General features: G+C 42.7%; 1 protein-coding gene across 2 annotated transcripts in view; it reads left to right on the top strand.

Moving 5' to 3' along the window:
* LOC115169936 (SPRY domain-containing SOCS box protein 4) overlaps nucleotides 1-26,533 on the top strand; it is a 138,515-nt gene that overhangs the window by 31,842 nt on the left and 80,140 nt on the right. Inside the window, exon 1 of one of the 2 annotated variants that reach the window (XM_029726083.1) lies at nucleotides 14,725-15,163. The exons of the other annotated variant lie outside the window; for it this stretch is intronic. The gene's annotated coding sequence lies outside the window, so the exon portion shown is untranslated. Of the gene's footprint in view, nucleotides 1-14,724; nucleotides 15,164-26,533 lie in introns of those variants that run through there. 2 annotated transcript variants of the gene reach the window in all.

Here is a 26,533-nt window from a genome sequence, read left to right as displayed (position 1 = left end):
TACCTCTTTCTGCTCCAGGGGGCCTCTGGGAAATGTAGCAATGAGTGGGATGGTAGTTGCTACCGTCAATTGGTTGGGCATGTGGATTAAGTGAAAGGTGGGAGAGAAGATAGTGTGGAGGAGGACATGGATGTGATAAGAACCCAGCTCATTATACTGTTCCTATATTTGGCCTACTTCCCCACCCTCCCTCTGCTTTCCCTCTCTTCATCGCCTCATTCCCCCCTCGCTCTTTCCTGCCTTCATGAGAGAAGTCGTCTTCAGCGCGCATCAATCCCCGACAGTACGCGCGTGTGCCATCCCTTCCGCCATGGTTGTCATAGAAACGTTAAAAGAGCATCCTCCTCATATAGGGTCCGGGGGTCGTTAGTTGGGATGGATAACAAACAATATAAGCCTTTGTTTCTCCCATCGGGATATTCAGCAGAGTTTCATACTGTAGCTTTAAGATGGATGTATGGATTCATTTATGCCACTAATTGGAATGAGGAGCCTTGTATGCAATGTCACAAAAATAGTAATCTATTACGGTTATTGATTGGATTTCTAATGGCTACTTAAACATTATAGACAATAGTCATCTGAGATCTTTGATAACATCTGTTTTATAGAGATTGTGTGGTCGTGTATTTGTAGTTATTTGTTACGGATCCCCAAAGCAGCAGCTACTATTCCTGGGATGCAAACAAGATTTGAGGTGATTACATACAAAACATTGCACAACACATTTATGTACTACACACACAAACCATAATACAGCAATATAATAATATTACAATGTACAGTACCAGTCAAAAGTTTGGATTTGAGAGAATGCCAAGAGTGTGAAAAGCTGTCAAGGCACATGGTGGCTACTTTGAAGAATATCAAATATTTAAATATATTTTCATTTGTTTAACACATTTTTTGGTCACTACGTGATTCCATATGTGTTATTTCATAGTTTAGATAACTTCACTATTATTCTACAATGTAGAAAATAGTAAAAATGTATAAAAACCCTTGAGTAGTTGTGTCCAAACTTTTAACTGGTACTGTATGTGTGTAGAGTGCGTGTTAGTGTGTGTCTGTGTTTGTCTCTCTTCACAGTCGGTGCCGTTCCATAAGGTGTAGTTTTAACTGCTTTTTTTTCAATCAGATTTTACTGCTTGCATAAGTTACTTGATGTGGAATAGTGTTCCATTTAGTCATGTCTCCTATGTAGTATTGTTTCCCATAGTCGGTTCTGGACTTTGAAGAGACCTCTGGTGGCATGTCTTGTGGGGCATGCATAGGTGTCTGAGCTGTGTGCTAGTCGTTTGAACAGACAGCTCGGTGCTCGGTGCTTAGCACAATGCTTAGCACAATGACTGGAAGTGTATGGGTATCTGCTAGCATGAGGTTTAGTCTCCTCAACTTGCTCAATTTTCACATTATTCATTTCAAGATTTAGTTGAGGTTTGGGGTTTAGTGAATGATTTGTACCAAATATAATGCTTTTGTAAAAATTTGTACATATTTCTTGCCACCCATTCTAAAACTGACTGCAGCTTTGTGTTGTGTTGCAGTGATTTCACGTGCTGTGGTAGTTCGTGGATAGTGGTAGCTGATGTGTATAGTCTTGAGTCAATAGCATACATAGACACAGTCTTTACTCAGTGCCAGTGGCAGGTCATTAGTCAAGTTTTTTAAAAGTAAGAGGCCTAGACAGCTCCCCTGGGGAATGCCTGACTCTACTTGGATTTTGTTGAAGAGGCTTCCATTAAAGAACACCCTCTGTATAATGTTAGACTGGTATTGTTTTTATTTAACCTTTATTTAACTAGGAAAGTCAGTTAAGAACAAATTCTTATTTACAATGACGGCCTAGGAACAGTGGGTTAACTGCCTTGTTCAGGGTCATAATGACAGATTTTTACCTTGTCAGCTCGGGGATTCGATCTATCAACCTTTCAGTTACTGGCCCAACGCTCTAACCACTAGGCTACCTACCGCCCCAGGTAACTCTCGATCCTCGATATAGCAGGGGATGTAAAGCTTTTCTCCAGCAGCTGATTATGATCGATAGTGTCAAAAGCTGCACTGAGGTCTAACAAACCAATCTCCTTATCAATTTCACTCATTTGTGTAACCTGATGAGTGTCCATCCCAATAAGCGTGCTGAACATCTGTTCTAAATTTGTTTACTGTGAAATAGTATTGTATCTGGTCAAACAAAAGTTTACCAAGGGTTGGTAATGGTGTGATAAGTCGGCTGTTTGAGTCAGTGAAGGGTGCTTTGCTATTCTTGGGTAGCGGAATGAATTTTGCTTCCCTCCAGGCCTGAGAGCACACACTTTCTTGTAGGCTTATATTAAAGAGATGGAAATTAGGGGTAGCAATAGTCCGCTATCATCCTCGGTAATTTTCCACCCATGTAGTCACACCCAGGTGGCTTGTCATTGTTAATAGACTATATATGTCTGCCAATCGGCTGTGCAGCCAGACTTATTTGCCATTCCTTTTGACTCATCCCTCTCAACCATTCCATTTTTCAATTCTTCATCAATCCACAGGGATTTAATAGTTTGTACAGGTATTTTCTTAATGGGTGCGTGTTTATTGGAAACTGGAATAAGCAATTTTAATAAATGTGTCAAGTGCAGCGTCTGGTTGCTCCTCATTACACACCACAGACCAGCAAATATTCTTCAACATAGGAATCACTACAACACCTCTTGTATGACCTCTTATGCACTATATTAGGCCCAGTCTTGGAACATGGGTTTTCCTGGATATGGCTATTATATTATGATCACTAAGTCTGATGGATGTGGGTTCTGCTTTAGAGCAGATTTCTGCAGCATTAGTAAAGATGTGATGAATACATGTGGATGATTTCATTCCTGTGCTGTTTGTAACTACCCTGATTTGGTTCACTGATAACCTGAACCAGGTTGCAGGCACCGGTTACACTTTGAAGCTTTTTCTTGAGTGGACTGCTTGATGAAAGCCAGTCAATATTTAGGTTGCCCAGAAAATATACCTCTCTGTTGATATCACATGCATTATCAAGCAGACGTTATCCAGATACTGACTGTTAGAACTTGGTGGTCCTATAGAAACTTCCCAAAAGAATAGGCTTTAGGTTAGGTAGGGGATCCTGTAGCCATATTACTTCAACGGCATTTGACATGAGATCCTCTCTAAGCAATATGACTGAATAGAAATAGCAACACCACCCCCATTGGCATTCCTATCTCATCTGTAGATGGTGTAACCATGCATTGCTACCATTGTAACATCAAAGGTATTATCTAAGTGAGTTTCAGAGATAGTCAGCATATGAATGTTTTGTTTCTAGCAAGTTATCGGTTTCTAGCATGTTATCGATCTGTGTGTGTGAGAGAACTCCTTTCCCCCTATTCCCAGGTTAAAGTGGTTTATTTAGCTCCCCAGCCCACCTCATTCTTGAGGAAATGGAAAAACCATAAGTAAGCCAGCCAGCATGTGGTAGAGAGCAGCTCTGCTGGTACAAAGCTCCTATCTGTCCTCCAGGGCTTTACCTAGGCCTGGCCTGCGCAGCAAAGTGCTGAGTTTTGTCAGCGTTTTCTCTCTCGTGTGTATGTGTGTGTGTGTGGCAGTTTGTGTAATGTGCAAAGAGCCCCCATCTGAAAAGCCTCCTTGACAGACAGATCTGTGTTTATGTGAAAACTCTTATGAAAAGACACTTTACAAAAACGACATCTGTGTGTGTTTATGTATGCGAATGAGATTAACCTACCGTTTCATATTTGCCAAACATCACACACACACAAATATATATACACACACGTGTGTGTGTGTATATATATATACATACATACATACATACATACATACACACACACACACACACACACACACACACACACACACACACACACACACACACACACACGTCTTCTACCTATGAAGTTATCTATTAAGAATCTAATTGAACAGCGTCATGTCTCAGACCAGTGTTTATTCTCCCTAATGTAGACATGCCACCGCCTCACAGATTTTGAGCAAGATAAAGTCATTAATATTTTAGTGCCCCATGAATTTCTCTCCTCGTGATCCTTTACTGTCCACTTGCTCTGGGCCCCATTCACATGCGCTTCAGCCAACGACCTCTGTCAGCCACTGGGACTGAACCATCTGTCAGGCACTGGGATTGGCGCCCACATTCATATCTGGATAACATTGTTTTATGTATTCTACATCCCAAACCATAACCCAAAACCACACCTTTCTCCCAATATGTTGGGCACAAAACAGTCAAATCAATGGATACATCATCTGAAAAATTGCTCCTGTTGAATGGGACCTGATTCTGTCTTGGACATCAAATCAAATTTTATTGGTCACATACACATGGTTAGCGGATGTTAATGCGAGTGTAGCGAAATGCTTGTGCTTCCAGTTCTGACCATGCAGTAATATCTAACAAGTAATCTAACAATTTCACTATAACTACCTTATACACACAAGTGTAAAGGAATGAATATGTACATATAAATATACGAATGAGCGATGGCCGTGCAGCATAGGCAAGATGCAGTAGATGGTATAGAGTACAATATATACATATTAGATGAGTAATGTAGGGTATGTAAACATTATATAAAGTGACATCGTTTAAAGTGACTAGTGATACATTTATTACATCCAATTTTGTGTTATTAAAGTGGCTAGAGATTTGAGTCAGTATGTTGGCAGCAGCCACTCAATGTTAGTGATGGCTATTTTAACAGTCTCTTGGTCCCAGCTTTGTTGTTAGTAATCAAGCCTACCACTGTAGTGCCATCTGCAAACTTGATGATTGAGTTGGCGGCATGCATGGCCATGCAGTCATGGGTGAACAGGGAGTATAGGAGAGGGCTGAAAACGCACCCTTGTGGGGCCCCAGTGTTGAGGATCAGCGAGGTGGAGATGTTGTTTCCTACCCTCACCACCTGGGGGCGGCCCGTCATGAAGTTCAGGACCCAGTTGCACAGGGCGGGGTCGAGACCTAGGGTCTCGACCTTAATGACAAGTTTGGAGGGTATTATGGTGTTAAATGCTGAGCTGTAATCGATGAACAGCATTCTTACATAGATATTCCTCCTGTCCAGATGGGTTAGGGCAGTGTGATGGTGATTTGCGTCGTCTGTGGACATATTGGGGCGGTAAGCAAATTGGAGTGGGTCTAAGGTGTCAGGTAGGGTGGAGGTGATATGATCCTTGACTAGTCTCTCAAAGCACTTCATGATGACGGAAGTGAGTGCTACGGGGCGATAGTCGTTTAACTCAGTTACCTGTGCTTTCTTGGGAACAGAAACAATGGTAGCCCTCTTGAAGCATGTGGGAACAGCAGACTAGGATAGGGATTGATTATGTCTGTAAACACACCAGCCAGCTGGTCTGCTCATGCTCTGAGGACGCGGCTAGGGATGCTGTCTGGGCCGGCAGCCTTGCGAGGGTTAACCTGTTGGGGATAGGGGGCAGTATTTACACGGCCGGATAAAAAACGTACCCGATTTAATCTGGTTACTACTCCTGCCCAGTAACTAGAATATGCATATAATTATTGGCTTTGGATAGAAAACACCCTAAAGTTTCTAAAACTGTTTGAATGGTGTCTGTGAGTATAACAGAACTCATATGGCAGGCAAAAACCTGAGAAGATTCCATGCAGGAAGTGGCCTGTCTGACAAGTTGTTGTTCTTCTTGCCTCTGTTTATTGAAGACTGAGGATCTTTGCTGTAACGTGACACTTCCTACGGCTCCCATAGGCTCTCAGAGCCCGGGAAAAAGCTGAACGATATCGAGGCAGCCCCAGGCTGAAACACATTATCGCGTTTGGCAAGTGGCCGATCAGAGGACAATGGGCTTAGGCGCGTGCCCGAGTCGACCCCGAGCTTTATTGTCTTTCTTCTTTTTACCTAAACGCAGATTCCCGGTCGGAATATTATCGCTTTTTTACGAGAAAATGGCATAAAAATTTATTTTAAACAGCGGTTGACATGCTTCGAAGTACGGTAATGAAATATTTAGAAATCTTTTGTCACGAAATGCGCCATGCTCGTAACCCTTATTTACCATTCGGATAGTGTCTTGAACGCACGAACAAAACGCCGCTGTTTGAACATAACTATGGATTATTTGGGACCAAACCAACATTTGTTATTGAAGTAGAAGTCCTGGGAGTGCATTCTGACGAAGAACACCAAAGGTAATCAAACTTTTCTAATAGTAAATCGGAGTTTGGTGAAGGCTAAACTTGCTGGGTGTCTAAATAGCTAGCCCTGTGATGCCGGGCTATCTACTTAGAATATTGCAAAATGTGCTTTCACCAAAAAGCTATTTTAAAATCGGACATATCGAGCTCAGTACAGTATGGCTCGCCTCGGTCCTGATCAGTTGTGTAAAAAGCCCTTTAGATTATTTCATAGAACCCTAAGGGTTTGGGTTACTGCTAAGTCTTCTCTTTCAATATGTTGGCTTATATTGAAATGCACACACAGTGAAACTAGGTCAATAGCAGCATGTATGACACGAGCTCTCCACTGGCATGGTGTTGTCAGCTGCCCATTGATTATTAGCGTTGACCCCGATAAGCCAGGTAAATAATGTAACTGGGACAGTGCTTAGTGGGCATATACACACTTGAGTGGATAACACACACACAGTGCCTGCTCACTGTTAGCCTCCTAAACCTGGTGAATGTAGGGTGAAACCTGATAGCACCGTGCCCCTTTCCAGTGACTCGGCCCTGAATATTTCAGAGAGGCTAGGCAGCAATGCTGTCCCCTGTCATTCTTCCTCTCTCACTCCCTTCATCTCTCTCTCTCTCTCTCTCGCCACCATCCCGGGCCTTGGACTTGCGTTACCTGCCCTGTTCTCCCCTGGCAGCAAACATCCACACAGATACAGTCACTTTACAGATAGATATGTATACTGTAGAATAGATGGGGTTACTTTGATGACTCAACATATTAGGGAAAGGGGAATACAACTGAATGCATTCAACTGGAATGTGTCTTCAACATTTAACCCAACAACTCTGAATCAGAGAGGTTCGGGAGGCTGCCATAATCGACATCCACGTCTTGGACGCCCGGGGAACAGTGGGCAGAACGACAGATTTTTACCTTGTCAACTCAGGGATTCGATCCAGCAACCTTTTGGTTACTGGCCTAGCACTCTAACCACTATGCTACCTGCCGCCCCTTTGGTACCCAATAATATTTTCACTCCCTATTGTGCTTGTCTATGTAGTCTGTTAGCAGTGGCTGCTGTAGTAGTGGCTTGGTATCGTCTGTATGTGTGTTGCCTTCTCGGAACCAGTGTTTGTTAAAACAGATTTCTAAACCAAAGAAGATTTTCCTCATTGACTCAATCAAATCGTATTTGCTTAAGGTCTTTTACAGATGCATTTGTCGAAACACGCAAGCTGTTTCGAAAGGTTGTAAACAATGATGTGCCACAAACACATCTGTAAAAAAGCACTTTGTAAATTACACTTAATTAATTGATTGAATTTATCAAGGAATTGCAAGGAACAACTCTTGCCCGGTAGACATTCAACAATTGAAACTGGAACAAAGAGTTCCCTTTCAGTCGGTCAATCAACGACCAATCATATTCACCTGAAGAAAACTGATATCACACATGTAGTATATAATCATTATATTTCATTTTGCAAATATTTCTGAAAAAAAAACGTTTTTTGCTTCGTCTTTATGGGGTGTTTTTGTGTGTGTAGATTGAAGGGGGGGAAACGATTTAATCAATTTTAGAATAATCTACGTAACAAAATCTCAATGTCAAGGGGTCTAAATAATTTCCAAATGCACTATATATACACAGTGCCTTCGGAAAGTATTCAGACCCCTTGTCTTTTTACAAATGTTACGTTAGACTTATTCAAAAATGTATTAAAAAAAATAATCCTCATCAATCTACACACAATACCCCATAATGACATCACTATACCCCATAATGACACAGGGAAAACAGGTTTTTAGAAATTTTACCAAATGTATTAAACACAAATAACAGATACCTTATTTACTTAAGTATTCAGACCCTTTGCTATGATACTCGAAATTGAGCTCAGGTGCATCCTGTTTCCATTGATCATCCTTGATGTTTCTACAACTTAATTGGAGTCCACCTGTGGTAAATTCAATTGATTGGACATGATTTGGAAAGGCACACAACTGTCAATAAAAGGTCCCAGAGTTGACAGTGCATGTCACAGCTAAAACCAAGCCATGAGGTCGAAGTAATTATCCGTAGAGCTCAGTGACAGGATTGTGTCGCGGCACAGATCTGGGGAATGGTACCAAAATATGTCTGCAGCATTTAAGGTCCCCAAGAACACAGTGGCCTCCATCATTCTTAAATGGAAGAAGTTTGGACTCTTCCTCAAGACTCTTCCTAGAGCTGGCCGCCCAGCCAAACTGAGCAATCGGGTGGGGTGGGGGGTGGGGGGAGGAGGAGAAGGGCCTTGGTCAGGGATGTGACCAAGAACCCGATGGTCAGTCTGACAGAGCTCCGGAGTTCCTTTGTGGAAATGGGAGAACTTTCCAGAAGGACAACCATCTTTGCAGCACTCCACCAATCAGGCCTTTTATGTTAGTGGCCAGACGGAAGCCACTCTTCAGTAAAAGGCACATGACAGCCCGCTTGGAGTTTGCCGAAAGGCACCTAAAGACTCTCAGACCATGAGAAACAAGATTCTCTGGTCTGATGAAACCAAGATTTGAGCTCTTTGGCCTGAATGCCAAGCATCACATCTGGATGAAACCTGACACCATCCCTACGGTGAAGCATGGTGGTGGCAGCATGTTTCAGGGGCAGAGACTGGGAGACTAGTCAGGATCGAGGGAAAGATGAACGGAGCCAAGTACAGAGAGATCATTGATGAAACCTGCTCCAGAGCGATCAGAACCTCAGACTGGGGCAAAGGTTCACCTTCCAACAGGACAACAACCCTAAGCACACAGCCAAGACAACGCAGGAGTGGCTTTGGGACAAGTCTCAGAATGTCCTTGAGTGGCCCAACCAGAGCCTGGACTTGAAACCGATCGAACATCTCTGGAGAGACCTGAAAATATCTGTACAGCAACTCTCACTATCTAACCTGACAGAGCTTGAGAGGATCTGCAGAGAAGAATGGGAGAAACTCCCCAAATACAGGTGTGCCAAGCTTGTAGCGTCACACACAAGAAGACTCAAGGCTGTAGTCTGTGCCAAAGGTGCTTCAACAAAGTACTGAGTAAATTGTCTGAATACTTATATAAATGTGATATTTCCCTTTTTTATTAAGAAAATGTTCTAAAAACCTGTATTTGCTTTGTCATTATGGGGTATTGTGTGTAGAATGAGGGGGGGGAAACTATTTTATCGATTTTTAGAATAAGGATGGAACAAAATGTGGAAAAAGTCAAGGGGTCTGAATACTTTCCGAAGCCACTATACAGTACCAGTCAAAAGTTAGGACATACCTACTCATTTAAGGGTTTTTCTTTATTTTCACTATTTTCTACATTGTAGAATAATAGTGAAGACATCAAAACTATGAAATAACACATATGGAATCCCATATGTGTTATTTCATAGTTTTGACACATATGGAATCCCATATGTGTTATTTCATAGTTTTGATGACTTCACTATTATTCTACAATATAGAAAATAGTAACCTAAAAAGTGTTGATCAAATCTAAATATATTTGAAATTCTTCAAAGTAGCCACCCTTTGCTTTTATGACAATATTGCACACTCTTGGCATTCTCTCAACCAGCATCACCTGGAATGATTTTCCAACAGTCTTGAAAGAGTTCCCACATATGCTGAGTACTTCTTATTTTACCTTTATTTAACTAGGCAAGTCATTTAAGAACAAATTCTTATTTTCAATGATGGCCTAGGAACAGTGGGTTAACTGCCTTGTTCAGGGGCCTAATGACAGATTTGTACCTTGTCAGCTCAGGGATTTGAACTTGCAACCTTTCGGTTACTAGCCCAATGCTCTAACCACTAGGCTACCCTGCCACCCCACTTGTTGGCTGCTTTTCTTTCACTCTGCAGTCCAACTCATCCCAAACCATTTCAGTTGGGTTGAGGTCGGGTGATTGGGGCGGATAGGTCATCTGATGCAGCGCTCCATCACTCTCCTTTTTGGTCAAAAAGCCCATACCCAGCCAGGAGGTGTGTTGGATCATTGTTCTGTTGAAAAACAAATGGTAGTCCCACTAAGCGCAAACCAGATGGGATGGCATATCGCTGCAACATGCTTTGGAAGCCATGCTGGTTAAGTGTGCCATGAATTCTAAATAAATCAGATGGTGTCACGAGCAAAGCACCCCCACACGATCACGCCACCTCTTCCATGCTTCACGGTGGGAACCACACATGCGGAGATCATCCGTTCACCTACTCTGCTTCTCACAAGGACATGGCGGTTGGAACCAAAAATCTAAAATTTGGATTCATCAGACCAAAGGACAGATTTCCACCGGTCTAATGTCCGTTGCTCGTGTTTCTTGGCCCAAGCAAGTCTCTTCTTATTGGTGTCCTTTAGTAATAGTTTCTTTGCAGTAATTCGACCATGAAGGCCTGATTCATGCAGTCTCCTCTGAACAGTTGATGTTGAGATGTGTCTGTTACTTGAACTCTGAAGCATTTATTTGGGCTGCAATTTCTGAGGCTGGTAACTTTAATGAACTTATCCTCTACAGCAGAGGTAACTCTGGGTCTTCCTTTTTTGTGTCAGTCCTCATGAGAGCATGTTTCATCATATTGCTTGATGGTTTTTGTGACTGCACTTGAAGAAACTTTCAAAGTTCTTGAAATTTTCGGCATTGGCTGACCTTCATGTCTTAAAGTTATGATGGACTGTCATTTCTATTTGCTTATTTGAGCTGTTCTTGCCATAATATGGACTTAGCCCTATTTGATAAAATACTATCTTCTGTATACCAACCCTACCTTGTCACAACACAACTGATTGGCTCAAACGCATTAAGGAAAGAAATTTCACAAATTAAGCATTCCTGGTGACTGTCTCATGAAGCTGGTTGAGACAATGCCAAGAGTGTGCAAAGCTGTCAAGACAAATGGACAAATGTGTCATTTCATAGTTTTGATGTCTTCACTATTATTCTACAATGTAGAAAATAGTAAAAATAAATGTAAAACCCTTGAATGATTAGGTGTGTCCAAAGTTTTGACTGGTACTGTACTTGAATCGAAGGTCTACTGAATTGAGACTTTGTCCTTGTGTTTCTTGGCTATTTACATTGTTTTGTTCACAAGGTTGTTTTTCTATGTTTTGAGTTTCTACTGCTAGGGAAGAGAAGACGACTAGTCAGACTCAATCTCACAGGCACAAACATAACTAGTCATGCTACTACAGTAATCTACCACCCTTAAAGGGGAAGGTGAAAATGTTGGTCTCATCAGTAATATTTTGCTTAAAAGACTCGGATCACACATTTATTTTTTATGAACCAATATACCACATTAGTTCTTTGTTTTTGCGTAAGTAAAATAAGATTTAAAAAAAAAAAATTATAGAGGTAAATAGCGTCTTGTGTGCACTTCCGGTTAAACCGTATGCAAAAGTACCGGCTTTAACCCTCTAGTGTGTCCACACACTCGCTGAAATCTAATTAGCATAATAACAATATCCCAATATAAATCTGTCCGTTTAAGATAGTCAGAAAAAAAGTCACCTGCTGTCCTCTTTACCCAGCAATGTTTAAAAGGATTTAATCTCAGTGAAAAATAATTGACTCACTTTCGAGAGAATGTGAGCTGCTAAATGTGAAAAGAAAAGTTTGCTGAGAGAATAGAGGTAGGAAATAAAGACCCCCCCCCAGGTAGTGTGTGTAGGAGGTTGTAACTTCTAAGCCAGAATGAAGGATGCAGGTCTGCGTGGGTGCCATGGAGATTGAGGTTCAAGCACTCGAGTTTGATAACTTAATCAGTTTTTCAATTGTATGTGAAGTGGAAAACTTTACAACACCGATTTGTGTGTCACAACTGTGAGAATGAGCATAAATATTTTATCCTTACCAGAAATCCACCTTTTTAAACATTGTAACTGATCAATACATCGTCATTTAATTCTTAAAAACAAATGGATGAAGATATTTGGCTACATATGTGTAATTTTTTAACAATCTCTACACCTTCCATCCAAAAACAAATCCGGTGAAATGGCATGAACACATACTGGAGGAGTTAGCAAGTGGCTCGCTTAGCAAGTGGCTCGCTTAGCAAGTGGCTCGCTTAGCAAGTGGCTGGCTCGCTTACCTAACAAACTAGCTAATTCGAATGGCACATCGATGAACCACCAAAGACGCACCCTATTTCTGTTTGAAAATTGAGAAAGAGGCGGAGTTGGACTGTGTTTCGTGTCCAAAGTTGTCCCCACCCCCCATGTCAATTTTGCTATTATGTATGTCCACACGTGTGGAATGAGGTCTGACTGTTCAGCACAAAAGCAGTGGATATCTGCTACTCCTCCCCCTCTCTCCTCCCTCTCTCTCCCTCTCCTCCCCATCCCTTTCACCATCCCTTCACCATCCCCTTCTGCAAACTGATCCTTTCCTTTTTTTGTTTGTTTGCCATCCGTCCACGGTCACTTTGACGACTGCCAAATGAGCATAGCTCTTTTCTCCACCGCCCCCTCTTCCCCCACTTTCTCTCCATCCTCCTCTACCCTAACCCTTAGGGCTGAAGTACCAAGGTTTTAGTTCTTTGTCTCAATCATCCATCCCCCTTCCCCTCCTCACTTTCTCACTCCCTTGGGCCTTGTGTGGACAGTTGGGAGGCTTTGTCTACGACTCATTTGTTGGCAGGAGGTGGTTCACACACATAAACACACACACTTTTGCCCTCTGGCCCCTCTATTGTCAGAAGCTGCTCAGATGGGGGGCCCTTGGCCCCTATTCTCTCTATGGGGAGAGAGGGAGGGGCCCTTTGTTCTGCAGATAACCACACACACACACCCCAAGTCCCTGGACCTCATGTGGCTTCCCAAGTGTTAAAAAGCTCTGGAGCGGAAAACGAGGAGGCAATTTATGCCAGGGCTCAGGAGGGAGGAGATGAAAACAGAAACCTGAAACACACATAAGTATTGGTTATGTATATCATGCTAAGGTGGTATTTTTCATCCTATAGCTTGTTCTCCTTTTTTAAATAATGAGCCAACATGTTTTCAGAACTTTTATTTCCGTGAATGATCAAAACTAATTTTCTCATCCCCTCTCTTGTCTCTGCAGCAGACATAAAGTGAGCGACATGTTTGGAATATCAAATCGCAGTAAAATATCCATCGAATCACCATACATATAGTATCATGAGAATCGTAGTACATATCGTATCCAGTGGAGGTTCTAGCTTGTATGACTCCCCCCCTTCAGCCCACCCCCCACTCATAAATATCAAAAAGACATAACAAAGACAAATGGAGTAGTATATAAATACAAATAAAAAAAAGATTCAAATTATTACACTATTACCCTATTGCTAACAAAAAACACACACAACTAAATTGCACAAATCCTATATCACACAAATACAATAACACATTTATAAAGAAGAGAACCTGATTATTACACTATTGCACTTAAACGGGAAATACACAAACTAAATTGCACAACTAATTGCATTAGTACTGTACAAGGGTAGAGGTGCGCTATTTGATAGATTCTGCCGCTCCCTGTACCTCAGGCTTCCAGTGGGGAGACCTTAGGTCAACCTAGCCCCGCCCCATCTCGTACTTCTGTGTGGGAGACCTTCCCAGGCAGTAGCCTGCCTAGCTCACAAACTAGAATCAGGGCGCCCACTCCGACAAGGTTAGTTGACCCACAGTCCCACACGGTGACATGATATCATTGACATGACGTGCAAATGAGCGATAGAAAACCGATTTGCGCAAATGTCACCATTCGGAATATCTGTATATTTTTTTTGTGCAGTTCCCCGTGCCGCCCTGGGCGGCTGCCCATGACGCCTATGCCTAAATCCGCCACTGCGTAACGGCACCTAAGTATTGTGATAATATGGTATCGTGAGGTCCCTGGCAATTCCCAGCCATAGTATATATGTGGGGGAAAGATAAATTGGGTTAGAAGTAGGTCTGGCTCAGATGTTTGTGGCGAGGGTGTGTTTCTACAGTGCTACGCATTTCCCATTTAGCTCGCTACATTGTAGTAGGCCGAGGTGGGACGGGTAGAATGAAAGGGGGCAATTGTGTACTATCACCTCCTTCTCATTGGATCTGTCTGATATGACAGGAAAAAGCTGTAAAACTAAAATAATGAAAGCTAAATGTGTCTTTTATACTGTAGACAGCTGTATGTGTGTAAGTCGCTCTGGATAAGAGCGTCTGCTAAATGACTTAAATGTAAATGTAATGTTGGTATTTCACTGTATGTGCAAATGTGTGTTTTAGATTCTGTGTGCGTCAAATGTGTGTTTGTATTGATTGTATATGCCATATTAGTGTTGTTTTTTTAATATTGTGCACTATGTATTAATATAGGCTTAGGCTATATGTTTGTGGATGTGTGGTATTCTATCAGTTTGTACATATCATTTGTATGTGTGTGCCATGTGTCTATCTGTTTGGCAGAGGGGGTTGGTTGGGCTCAGATGGGGGTGGGGGAAATGAAATGGGCGTGTCCCCTCAGCTGCCCGTCTGTCTGGTTGCCGTCGGTAACCCTGCTTGATGAGATCAGAGGGGATCTGCTTTCAGCATGAGGCAGCCAGCCCTCCCTTTTATCATCCTCTTTTCTCTGTCTCTCTCTCTCTCTCTCTGTGTGTGTGCTGAACTGAAACTAACTCCGAAGAAGAGGAGTGCTCGATAGTGACGGACACCGTAGCGAAGGACGCCACAGCAGCGAGGAAGAGTCGCCGAGGGCAGGAGCAGTAGCGATATCGAAGGGCTTAGCCTCTGCCAGGGAGGGAAGAGAGGGGGTTACCTCTCTGGGGACAGGCTTTCCCTCAGCAGGACTCAACCTGCTTCTGTTCTCCTCTCTTCTTTTTCTCCTTCAGTTCTTTCCACAAAGGAGAGAGGGAGAGCTTTTGTCACCGCTTTTCTCTTTTGGTTTGTTTTATATCGGCTTTGAGGAGGAACAGCAACAAGAGACAGAGGGGAGCTTCGCTACTGTTAACTCTGTAAGTGGCTTGTTTAAGAGTGCGCGTGTGTAAGAGGGAGAGCACGGTAAAGAGGAATTTGCTGGGTTGTGTGAAAGTGACTTTATGTATGTATCCCTGAGAGAGGATGATACCGCATGACACTGTTTACTCTTTGTTACTCTATCTATATACTCTAGAATTAAGACCTGTGTGTGACCGTGTGTGTGTTTTGGCATCCTCTCACGGCTGGCCAGCTTTCTCCCAGACACTGTGTTTCCTTTCATCTCTCTCCTGTCTTTTCCTGTCGTCTTTAATGCCCCAGAGGCCACAGCTGGACAGGATACGACTCTCTTCCGCTCAATGTGTGTCGGGAATTCTCCCATTATCCATCCTGGGATTTCCCCCCATTACTTACATTAAAAGTATAGTGAATCCTGATATCTATTTTTAAACCAGATTTTTTGGGGGACTAATTTATCCGCCCCCCCATTTTGCTGTTGTCCTACCATGTTTAGATTGGAGGGGCGGGGGGTGAACTCTGAGCTGTGCTGCTGGGATGGTTAGACCAATGACTGTATATATGAATGGACAAAGCCATCAATCACGTGACCCCATTAATTCCTATATGACAACTCAATAGCGCATTGAAGCCAAATGAAGCCCGTTAAGATGGCGTCTCATGGAGACATGCGCAGTCGTTCTCCCATGGGTTAGACAGCAGGGCTTCATTCTGACTTCATCCCTTTTATTCTGTCAGCTGCTGACCTCTCGCTTGGCTTGTTATCCCTCCCTCTCTCCTCCTCTTCTGTCTCTCACTCTCTCTCCCCTTCTCTTTTAGGGTGAGAAGGTGATTAGAGAGCAGTAGAGAGGTTGTTAAAGTCTCTATTGTTTATCTGTGTGGTTTTTTTATCTGAGAAGCCCCTGACCGCTGGCTAACATTATGCTTGCGAGAAGAGAGCTTTTTATGGAGTCAAGTGTCCCATCTGCGTTTTGGTTTGGTAGGCCTGTGTATGTGTGTAACAGAGTTGAGAACGTACTGTAAGCTCACTCCACAGCTAGCTTGAAATGTCGCAGATGGAGCCATCCAATTGGTACCTTCCAGGTGGCTCAAATGGTTGGAACGTTGTCAAGGAGGGTGGTCACATGTGTTAGCAAAAGCAGAGGTCCCCAGTTCCAGCCAGGTATTGGCTGAATTGGTGGGAAGTGGTATGGGCAAAGCAAGCAATGTGACGTCTCTAACATAGGCATGTGTGAGTGTTCAACATTCCCCTTAGTGCTATAGACTATTAAAGCATTATACAGTGAGGGGAAAAAAGTATTTGATCCCCTGCTGATTTTGTACGTTTGCCCATTGACAAAGAAATTATCAGTCTATAATTTTAATGGTTGGTTTATTTGAACAGTGAGAGACAGAATAACAACAAAAATCCAGAAAAACGCATGTCAAAAATTTTATAAAATGATTAGCATTTTAATGAGGGAAATAAGTATTTGACCCATCTACAAAACATGACTTAGTACTTTGTGGCAAAACCCTTGTTGGCAATCACAGAGGTCAGACGTTTCTTGTAGTTGGCCACCAGGTTTGCACACATCTCAGGAGGGATTTTGTCCCACTACTCTTTGCAGATCTTCTCCAAGTCATTAAGGTTTTGAGGCTGATATTTGGCAACTCGAACCTTCAGCTCCCTCCACAGATTTTCTATGGGATTAAGGTCTGGAGACTGGCTAGGCCATTTTCAATGCACTTGCTGAGGGAAGGAGGTTCTCACCCAAGATTTGACGGTACACGGCCCCGTCCATCGTCCCTTTTGATGCGGTGAAGTTGTCCTGTCCCCTTAGCAGAAAAACACCCCCAAAGCATGTTTCCACCTCCATGTTTGACGGTGGGGATGGTGTTCTTGGGGTCATAGGCAGCATTCCTCCTCCTCCAAACACGGTGAGTTGAGTTGATGCCAAAGAGCTCCATTTTGGTCTCATCTGACCACAACACTTTCACTCAGTTGTCCTCTGAATCATTCAGATGTTCATTGGCAAACTTCAGACGGGCATGTATATGTGCTTTCTTGAGCAGGGGGACCTTGCGGGCGCTGCAGGATTTCAGTCCTTCACGGCGTAGTGTGTTACCAATTGTTTTCTTGGTAACTATGGTCCCAGCTGCCTTGAGATCATTGACAAGGTCCTCCCGTGTAGTTCTGGGCTGATTCCTCACCGTTCTCATGATCATTACAACTCCACAAGGTGAGATCTTGCATGGAGCCCCAGACCGAGGGAGATTGACAGTTCTTTTGTGTTTCTTCCATTTGCGAATAATCGCACCAACTGTTGTCACCTTCTCACCAAGCTGCTTGGCGATGGTCTTGTAGCCCATTCCAGCCTTGTGTAGGTCTACAATCTTCTCCCTGACATCCTTGGAGAGCTCTTTGGTCTTGGCCATGGTGGAGAGTTTGGAATCTGATTGATTGCTTCTGTGGACAGGTGTCTTTTATACAGGTAACAAGCTGCGGTTAGGAGCACTCCCTTTAAGAGTGTGCTCCTAATCTCAGCTCGTTACCTGTATAAAAGACACCTGGGAGCTGATTGAGAGGGGGTCAAATACTTATTTCCCTCATTAAAATGCAAATGAATTTATAACATTTTTGACATGCGTTTTTCTGGATTTTTGTTGTTATTCTGTCTCTCACTGTTCAAATAAACCTACCTTCTTTGTCAGTGGGCAAAGGTACAAAATCAGCAGAGGATCAAATAATTTTCCCTCTCTGTATTGAGTATCAGAAATTGGCGATTCCATGCCGTGACAGCCATAAATATTCAGGGTATCTCCGATTGTTCTGGCAATTCTCACATACAAACTTTGTTGGGAGGAAGGATGTTTGACATGCTTTTACATTTGTATCACAAACAATTGTTGAGAAAATCATGATGAAATTGGCCGTTTTATGCCCTTTTTAGACCTGTACAGTGCATTCGGAAAGTATTCAGACCCCTTCACCTTTTCCACAATTTGTTGCTTTACAGCCTTATTCTAAAATCGTTTAAAAAATGTTTTTATAATATCCTCATCAATCTACACACAATACCCCATAATGACAAAGCGAAAACAGGTTTTTATACATTTTTTTTCCCCCAAGAAAATATGTACCTTACTTACATAAGTATTCAGACCCTTTGCTATGAGACTCGAAATTGAGCTCAGGTGCATCCTGTTTCCATTGATCTTCCTTGATGTTTCTGCAACTTGATTGGAGTTAACCTGTGGTAAATTAAATTGATTGGACAGGATTTGGAAAGGCACACACCTGTCTATATACACTGTCAACTGCAGCATTGAAGGTCCCCAAGAACACAGTGGCCTCCATCATTCTTAAATGGAAGAAGTTTGCTACCACCAACAATCCCTGCCAAACTGGGGGAGAAGGGCCTTGGTCAGGGAGGTGACTGAGAACCTGATGGTCACTCTGACAGAGCTCCAGAATTCCTCTGTGGAGATGGTAGAACCTTCAGAAGGATAACCATCTCTGCAGCACTCCACCAATCAGGCCTTTATGGTAGAGTGGCCAGACGGAAGCCACTCCTCAGTAAAAGGCAGATGATGGCCACTTGGAGTTTGCCAAAAGTCATCTAAAGGACTCTGACCGTGAGAAATAAAATTCTCTGGTCTGATGAAACCAAGATTGAACTCTTTGGCCTGAATGCCAAGCGTCACGTCTGGAGGAAACCAGGCACCGCTCATCACCTGGTGAATACCTTCCCTATGGTGAAGCATGGTGGTGGCAGCATCATGCTGTGGGAATGTTTTTTAGCTGCAGGGACTGGGAGACTAGTCCGGAGGGAAAGACGAACCGAGCAAAAATACAGAGCATCAGATTGGCTCAGATTGCAACCCTGGCGAAGGCCCCGCCCCTGATTTGAAGAATTGTTATTTTCTTGACAATTTTAATGCTGCATATATTGCCATTGATTTAATTGTCATATGTTTTACCCCCTACACCACTTTCAATAACTTTGTAGAACAGTCCTGTATGCCAAATAGAATCAAATGCTTTTTGGAAGTCGATAAAGCAAGCGTATATTTTGGTATTATTTTTGGTGGACATGTTTATCTATCAGGGTGTGTAGGATGTAAATATGATCAGTTGTGCGATGTTTTGGTATAAATCCAATTTGGCTTTTACTCAAGACATTGTGCTTATTAAGGAAGTTTAGAACTCTTACATTTATTATACTACAGAAAACCTTCCCCAGGTTACTGTTTACACAAATGCCTCTGTAATTGTTAGGGTCAAATTTGTCTCCGTTCTTAAAGATTGGGGTTATGAGTCCTTGATTCCAGATGTCAGGGAAATAACCTACACTCAGGATCAAATTAAACTGTTTAATATAGCCAATTGACATTTTGCTCTAATGAGTTTGAGCATCTCATTTAGGATGCTGAGAGAGCCTTGATGAAAACAGAGCGCTCAGGACCTCAGACTGGGGACAAAGGTTTACCTTCCAACAGGACAACGACCCTATGCTTCGGGACAAGTCTCTGAATATCCTTTAGTGGCCCAGCCAAACATCTCTTGAGAGACCTGAAAATAGCTGTGCAGCGACGCTCCCCATCCAACCTGACAGAGCTTGAGAGGATTTGCAGAGAAGAATGGGAGAAACTCCCCAAGTGTGCCAAGCTTGTAGCATCATACCCAAGAAGATTTGAGGCTGTAATCGCTGCAAAGGAGCTTCAACAAAGTACTGACTAAAGGCTCTGAATCCTTATGTAAATACATTTACAAAAATGTCTAAAAACCTGTTTTTGCTATGTCGTTATGGGGTATTGTGTGTAGATTGATGAGGGGGAAAAACAGTTGAATCAGTTTTAGAATAAGGCTGTAACGTAACAAAGTGTGGAAAAAGTGAAGGGCTCTGTATACTTTCCAAATGTTCTGTATGCACAAACTCTTCCAAACTGTTTAGTCTGGAAAGCATGCGGCCGCCTTCATACAATGCTCTAACATATGGAGTAGTTCTAGATTCTGAGATATACACTGAGTGTACAAAACATTGACATAGACTGACCAGGTGAATCCAGGTGAAAGCTATGTTCTTTCATTGATGTCACTTGTTAAATCCACTTCAATCAGTGTAGATCAAAGCAAATGTTATTTGTCACATACGCCGAATACAGCAGGTGTAGACCTTACAGTGAAATGCTTACTTACAAGTCCTTAACCAACAATGCAGTTAAGAAAAATACGTGTGAAGTAAAAAATATGAAGGGAGAAGACAGGTTAAAGAATAATTGTTTTGCCTTGAGACAATTGAGCCATGGATTGTGTATGTGTGCCATTCAGAGTGAATGGGCAAGACAAAAAACGTAAGTGCCCTTGGAAGGATGCCAGGCGCACCGGTTTGTGTCAACTGCAACCCTGCTGGGTTTTTCAACAGTTTTCCGTGTGTATCAAGAATGGTCCACCACCCAAAGGACATCCAGCCAACTTGACACAGCTCTGGGAAGCATTGGAGTCAACATGGGCCACCCGCATCCCTGTGGAACGCTTTTGACACCTTGCCCCAACGAATATAGTCTGTTCTCAGGGCAAAAGGAGGAGGTGCATCTCAATATTGGGAATGTTTTCACATTAATGTATTAAATATTAGAGGTTTTGCATAGTCATTGCCCAAGTAAAAATAGCCTTTGAATGACTAAAAAAATCACCCATCATATTTTTACGCTATTAAAATTCTCAGAATTGTATAACTTGTACCTTTTCTATCATCTCTAACTATCAGGAAGCCTGACAAAACAGGCTGAGTGGGCAGGGAGCTTATATTTATGAGCTCACCTTGACTGACAGCTCTTTGAAACACCCTTGTGGTCATTGCCAGGTAACAAGGTAAACAATGAGCCACATCATTGATAACCAGGTAAACAATGGGTCGCATCATTGATAACCGGGTAAACAACGGGCCGCACCGTTTGATAACCGGGTAAACAACAGGCCGCACCGTTTGATAACCGGGTAAACAACGGGCCGCACCGTTTGATAACCGGGTAAACAACAGGCCGCACCGTTTGATAACCAGGTAAACAACGGGCCGCACCGTTTGATAACCGGGTAAACAACGGGCCGCACCGTTTGATAACCGGGTAAACAACGGGCCGCACCGTTTGATAACCGGGTAAACAACGGGCCGCACCGTTTGATAACCGGGTAAACAACGGGCCGCACCGTTTGATAACCGGGTAAACAACGGGCCGCACCGTTTGATAACCGGGTAAACAACGGGCCGCAACGTTTGATAACCGGGTAAACAACGGGCTGCATGTCATTCCGAGCCTAAATAGTAGGCCTCAACCCTTTTTCTCTGCAAAATGCTCTCATGGTCAACAGAGCTGATCAAAGACTGTTGGATATGAGACAAACAGCAGCAATACACAATTACATTTCTATTGTTTTGTAACTAATTACAGAATATAGTTCACTGATACACTTCACCATAATGAATAAACTCTGAGTCAGCTTAGACATAAGGGAATATGCATGAAAACAGCATAACATAAGTGTACTAGAAAATGTATTGGTGCCTCTGCATTAGCATCATCAATGACAATATGTTTAGAATTATGTATTTATCAGACATTAATTTGATCATTTACATTAGGCCAGCATAGCCAAAATATTTCTCAATATGAACACTCATGAGAAATAATGGTGAGACATCATATGACATAATTGCTTTTTTTTTATGAGCCACTCATCTCCCATCAGAATGCTTGAAAATAACAATACAAAGTAACAAAATGGGATATCAAGTAAAAGTGAATTTCTTAGACTTTAGGTATTGCAGCCAACTACAGAGATTAATGGTGAGGGGAGCTGCAGAGGAGGGAGACCCAGGTACCCCGCTTCAATCAAGCAGGCTTCAGTCACCCACGTGCCTTCAGTCACCCACTCACTTCGCTTTAGTCACCCACTTGGCTTCAGTCACCCATTTGGCTTCAGTCTTCCCCAAGATGAAAGCGGGAGACAAATCCAGCTGTGGCCTCCTCCTTGTCAGGCCTCTCACACTGGGCAGACAGGGGTCCTGTGATGGACAGCTCGCACAGCTTCCCCACATACGGTGCTGAATCAAGGGTGACCTCGCTGCGGAGGAGATCCAGGAGCCTTCCTACGTAGCCTGTAATGTTTTTGAAAAGTGAAATGTTTGTTAAATGGGGAGTGAATTTAATTTCATTTTATTTACTGATGCTATGATGCTATTTATTGATGTAGTGATCTACTCATTCTACAATGTGTTTTCTGGTATTTTTGAAGTACTCAATTTCAAATATGCAATATTTGGTCATGCACTTTATTGTGAAACTTTTCAATGTTTGTATTTTGAAATTTGGTGTGCCTGAAATGTTCAATTCATTTGAAATGAATAACTATAAAAATAATAATTTCACATTTATATTGCGCTTTTCATAGAATCTCAACGTGCCCCAAGAGCAAAAAACAGACAAGCAATATATGACAGGTCAACCAATATGACTTACAGTATGTTGGGTCGGTTGTCACAGGCTTCACAGCATATCCCCTCTTCTTTGCCTTGGGTGAACTGATTTTGTATCACAGCATTCCTGCTGGTGTGGTTGCCTGGGAAGCTGTGCAGACAGAGTAGATGTTGAATTTTCTAAAATGTCTATCATTACAGTTTGATGATAGTGGAAAGACAACAGGAGATGGAAAGTGTGATAATACCCAACAAACTCCTTTTATGGTCAACATTCCTGCGTGTCGGCTGTGTGCTGGCAGTACTCAGACTCAACGTAGGGGGCTGAAAGCCAATTTATGCTTGATCTGAAAATGTGGTCGGAGGCTCCATATGGATTGTGTGATGCAATTGCGGATCCTCCAGAGGCATGCGGAGGCCAAATTGAGCTCTGTACCGCATCGCTGTGCGCCGCCCAAATTTTGTAACCATGCGGAGGCTCCGTATAGCTTCGCATTGACGTGATTGGTTGATGGTAGGTGGGGGTGGGAGGTCCAGTATAAACACACACTCACTTCCTTGACAACTTTCTTCACAACAGCTCTGTGCTGCTCTGTGAAGCTCAAGATGTGTGAATGCCCTGACTTCTGCGGAGGTCGTATCACCCTAAATGCTGCACTGCCGATGCTGACGTAGTGACGTATCAGGTGTCTTACAGAAAATATATCGTTCACAAGTCAAAACAGCCACAGTTCCAGCCACCGAGTCAGACTCATCAAACTCTGATACTTAAGTTATGGTCAGCCCTTGCAAGATCCACTGTCTGATGGCACAGCATCCGTCTTCAGGTTTCGCTTCCTGGGAAGACCTATCGAATGTCCTCACCAGCTGATAAAGCAGCTTCGCTCTAACTGTGCACTGCACTTACATCAAAGTACTTTTCAGTGCAGCCTGAAATGAAAAGCAGCCACTGCTATCAAATGTTAATTCTTCGGAAAATAGTGTAACTTTAAATGAACGCTATGGCATCCAGTCACAACAAAGTGTGCTTTTCTGCCATGCTGGTAAGTACAGTACCTAGCTAGTTAAGTCACAACCCAGATGAAAAGGGTTTAGTTAGCTTGAGCTATCTTAAAGTTTGTTAACAAAGCTGTATAATGCGCACGTGATGACGGTTTTGAGGCGTTACATAATTAAATTAGTTAAGATTATACGATGCTCTCCCGAGTGGCGCAGCGGTCTAAGGCACTGTGTCGCAGTGCTTGAGGTGTCACTACAGACCCGGGTTTGATCCCAGGCAGTGTCACAACCGGCCGTGACCGGGAGTCCCATAGGGTGGTGCACAATTGGCCCAGCATCATCCAGGTTAGCGGAGGGTTTGGCCGGGGTGGGCTTTACTTGGCTCAATGCGCTCTAGCGACTCCTTGTGCAGGCTGACTTCGGTCGTCAGTTCAACGGTGCTTCTGCCGACACATTGGTGCTTCTGCCGACACATTGGTGCTTCTGCCGACACATTGGTGCTGCCGCCGACACATTGGTGCTGCCGCCGACACATTGGTGCTGCCGCCGACACATTGGTGCTGCCGCCGACACATTGGTGCTGCCGCCGACACATTGGTGCTGCCGCCGACACATTGGTGCTGCCGCCGACACATTGGTGCTGCCGGCTTCTAAAAAGACATTCATCATAAAAATAAAAAAATAGAACTGTCAAACATCTTTTCTCCCAATAAAGTTTATATGTAAGAATTGCAAGAAAAATCTATTGTGTGTGTCAATGACTATCTGTGTGTATGGTTTTGATGTCACATTTACATTTAAGTCATTTAGCAGACGCTCTTATCCAGAGCGACTTACAAATTGGTGCATTCACCAAATCCGCAATGTCCATGTTTATGTATGCCTGCTGTGTGTTTGTGACTGCAATATATCAGGCCATTTTTAAAACTATCTAAACTGAATTCAAACAGATACATTGGTGCGAATTTTAACAAAGTGCTCCTGACCATTAAAATCCCCTTAAAGGCTAACCTTCCAAAACACGCAGGCCTATCACAGTTGTGTGTGTGTGTGTGTGTGTGTGTGTGTGTGTGTCTAAAGCAGACATCTCTGCCTGTCAGGCTTTCATTGATTGCAGCACTGCAAATCGACTGGCCCATTTTGTTGGCAGCGTGATGTAATTTGTACCAATTTACAGGGTGTTAGTGCTGTTTTTCCCTTTCGCTGATGGTTTACTGCTGCTACAGAGAGAAGGATGGAGAGGAGGGATGGAGTAACGAAGACTTTCTTTAGCCTAACAGGAGAGAGGGAATGATGGATGAAAATAAAGAGGGAGGGAGATTTCCCACAGTTCTTTCTCTTTATATGGTCTAATGGGAGTAAGGGGCGCTTTCAGGCCGAGTATAACTTCTTCTCTCTTAAAGACCAATCATGCTGTGGAATTCACTCTATATTTTGACATAATAACACTAAATAATGACATACTGCATACAATCTACCTACCCCTGGCATATCCTCACAAGGAATGAATCTTAACTATGTAGACACTAAAGGTTGTTTGGAATGGTTTGTATAGTCTTCAGTCTTCACTGCAGTTCACCCCTAGCAACACACACACACACACACACACACACACACACACCTCTAATTGGAACCAGGGTTGCTACAAGCCTGTGTTTGTCTGTCTAAACGCATTGCTTTGGATTCCCATTAACAGACGGGTCTAGGTTCTTCCTCCTGTAAAGCTGACAGACTTTGTTTGATCATTTGTTCATGTCCCAGACATTATTATGGGGAGTGAGGCGTTTTCACTAGGTCTGTGTGTGTGTGGCTGTTCCTAGGTAATGACTGTGAGAAGAATGTCAGCCTGATGAAGTGTGTGTGTGTGTACAGTGCCTTCACCCTTGGACTTATTTCAGATTTTGTTGTGTTACAGCCTGAATTCAAAATGGTTGTGATTTGTTTGTTTAGTTTTTATCCATCTACTACAATACCTATGATGACAAAGTGAAGACATGTTTTCAGACATTTTTGCTAATGTATTAAAAATGAAATACATATCTAATTTACATAAGTATTCACACCCCTGAGTCAATACTTTGTAGAAGCGATTTGTCAGCGAACCTTTGTCAGTGATTACAGCTGTGAGTCTTTTTAGGGTAAATCTCTAAGAGCTTCCCACACCTGGATTGTGCAACATTTACCCATTATTCTTGTCAAACGCTCTGTCAAATTGACTGTTGATTATTGCTAGACAACCATTTTCAGGTCTTACTATAGATTTTCAAGTAGATTTCAGTCAAAACTGTAACTCAGCCACTCTGGAACATTCACTGTCTTCTTGGTAAGCAATTCCAGTATAGATTTGGCCTTGTGTTTTAGGTTATTGTCCTACTGAAAGGTGAATTCATCTCCCTGTCTCTGGTGGAAAGCAGGCAACCAGGTTTTCCTGTAGTATTTTGTGCTTAGCTCCATTCTGTTTCTTTTCCATCCTGAAAAACTCCCCAGTCCTTAACGATTACAAGCATACCTATAACATGATGCAGCCACCACTATGATTTGAAAATATGGAGTGGTACTCAGTCATGTGTTGTATTGGATTTGCCCCAAACATGCATGTATCACTTTGTATTCAGGACAAAGAAGTGAATTGCTTTGCCACATTTTTTACAGTATTACTTTAGTGCCTTTTTGTGAACAGGATGTATGTTTTGGAATATTTGTATTCTGTACAGGCTTCCTTTTCACTCTGTCAATTAGGTTAGTATTGTGGAGTAACTACAATGTTGTTGATTCATTCTCAGTTTTTTCCCATCACAGCCATTGAACTCTAACTGTTTTAAAGTCACCATTCTCCTCATGGTGAAATCCCTAAGCGATTTCCTTCCCCTAGGCATCTGAGTTAGGAAGGACATCTGTATCTTTCTAGTGACTGGGTGTATTGATACACCC

The sequence above is a fragment of the Salmo trutta genome, chromosome 31, assembly GCF_901001165.1.
Source record: "Salmo trutta chromosome 31, fSalTru1.1, whole genome shotgun sequence".
In the NCBI taxonomy this organism is placed as follows: Eukaryota; Metazoa; Chordata; class Actinopteri; order Salmoniformes; family Salmonidae; genus Salmo; species Salmo trutta.
The sequence above is the reverse complement of the archived record's forward strand: the minus strand, read 5'-3'. Positions and strand labels throughout refer to the sequence as shown.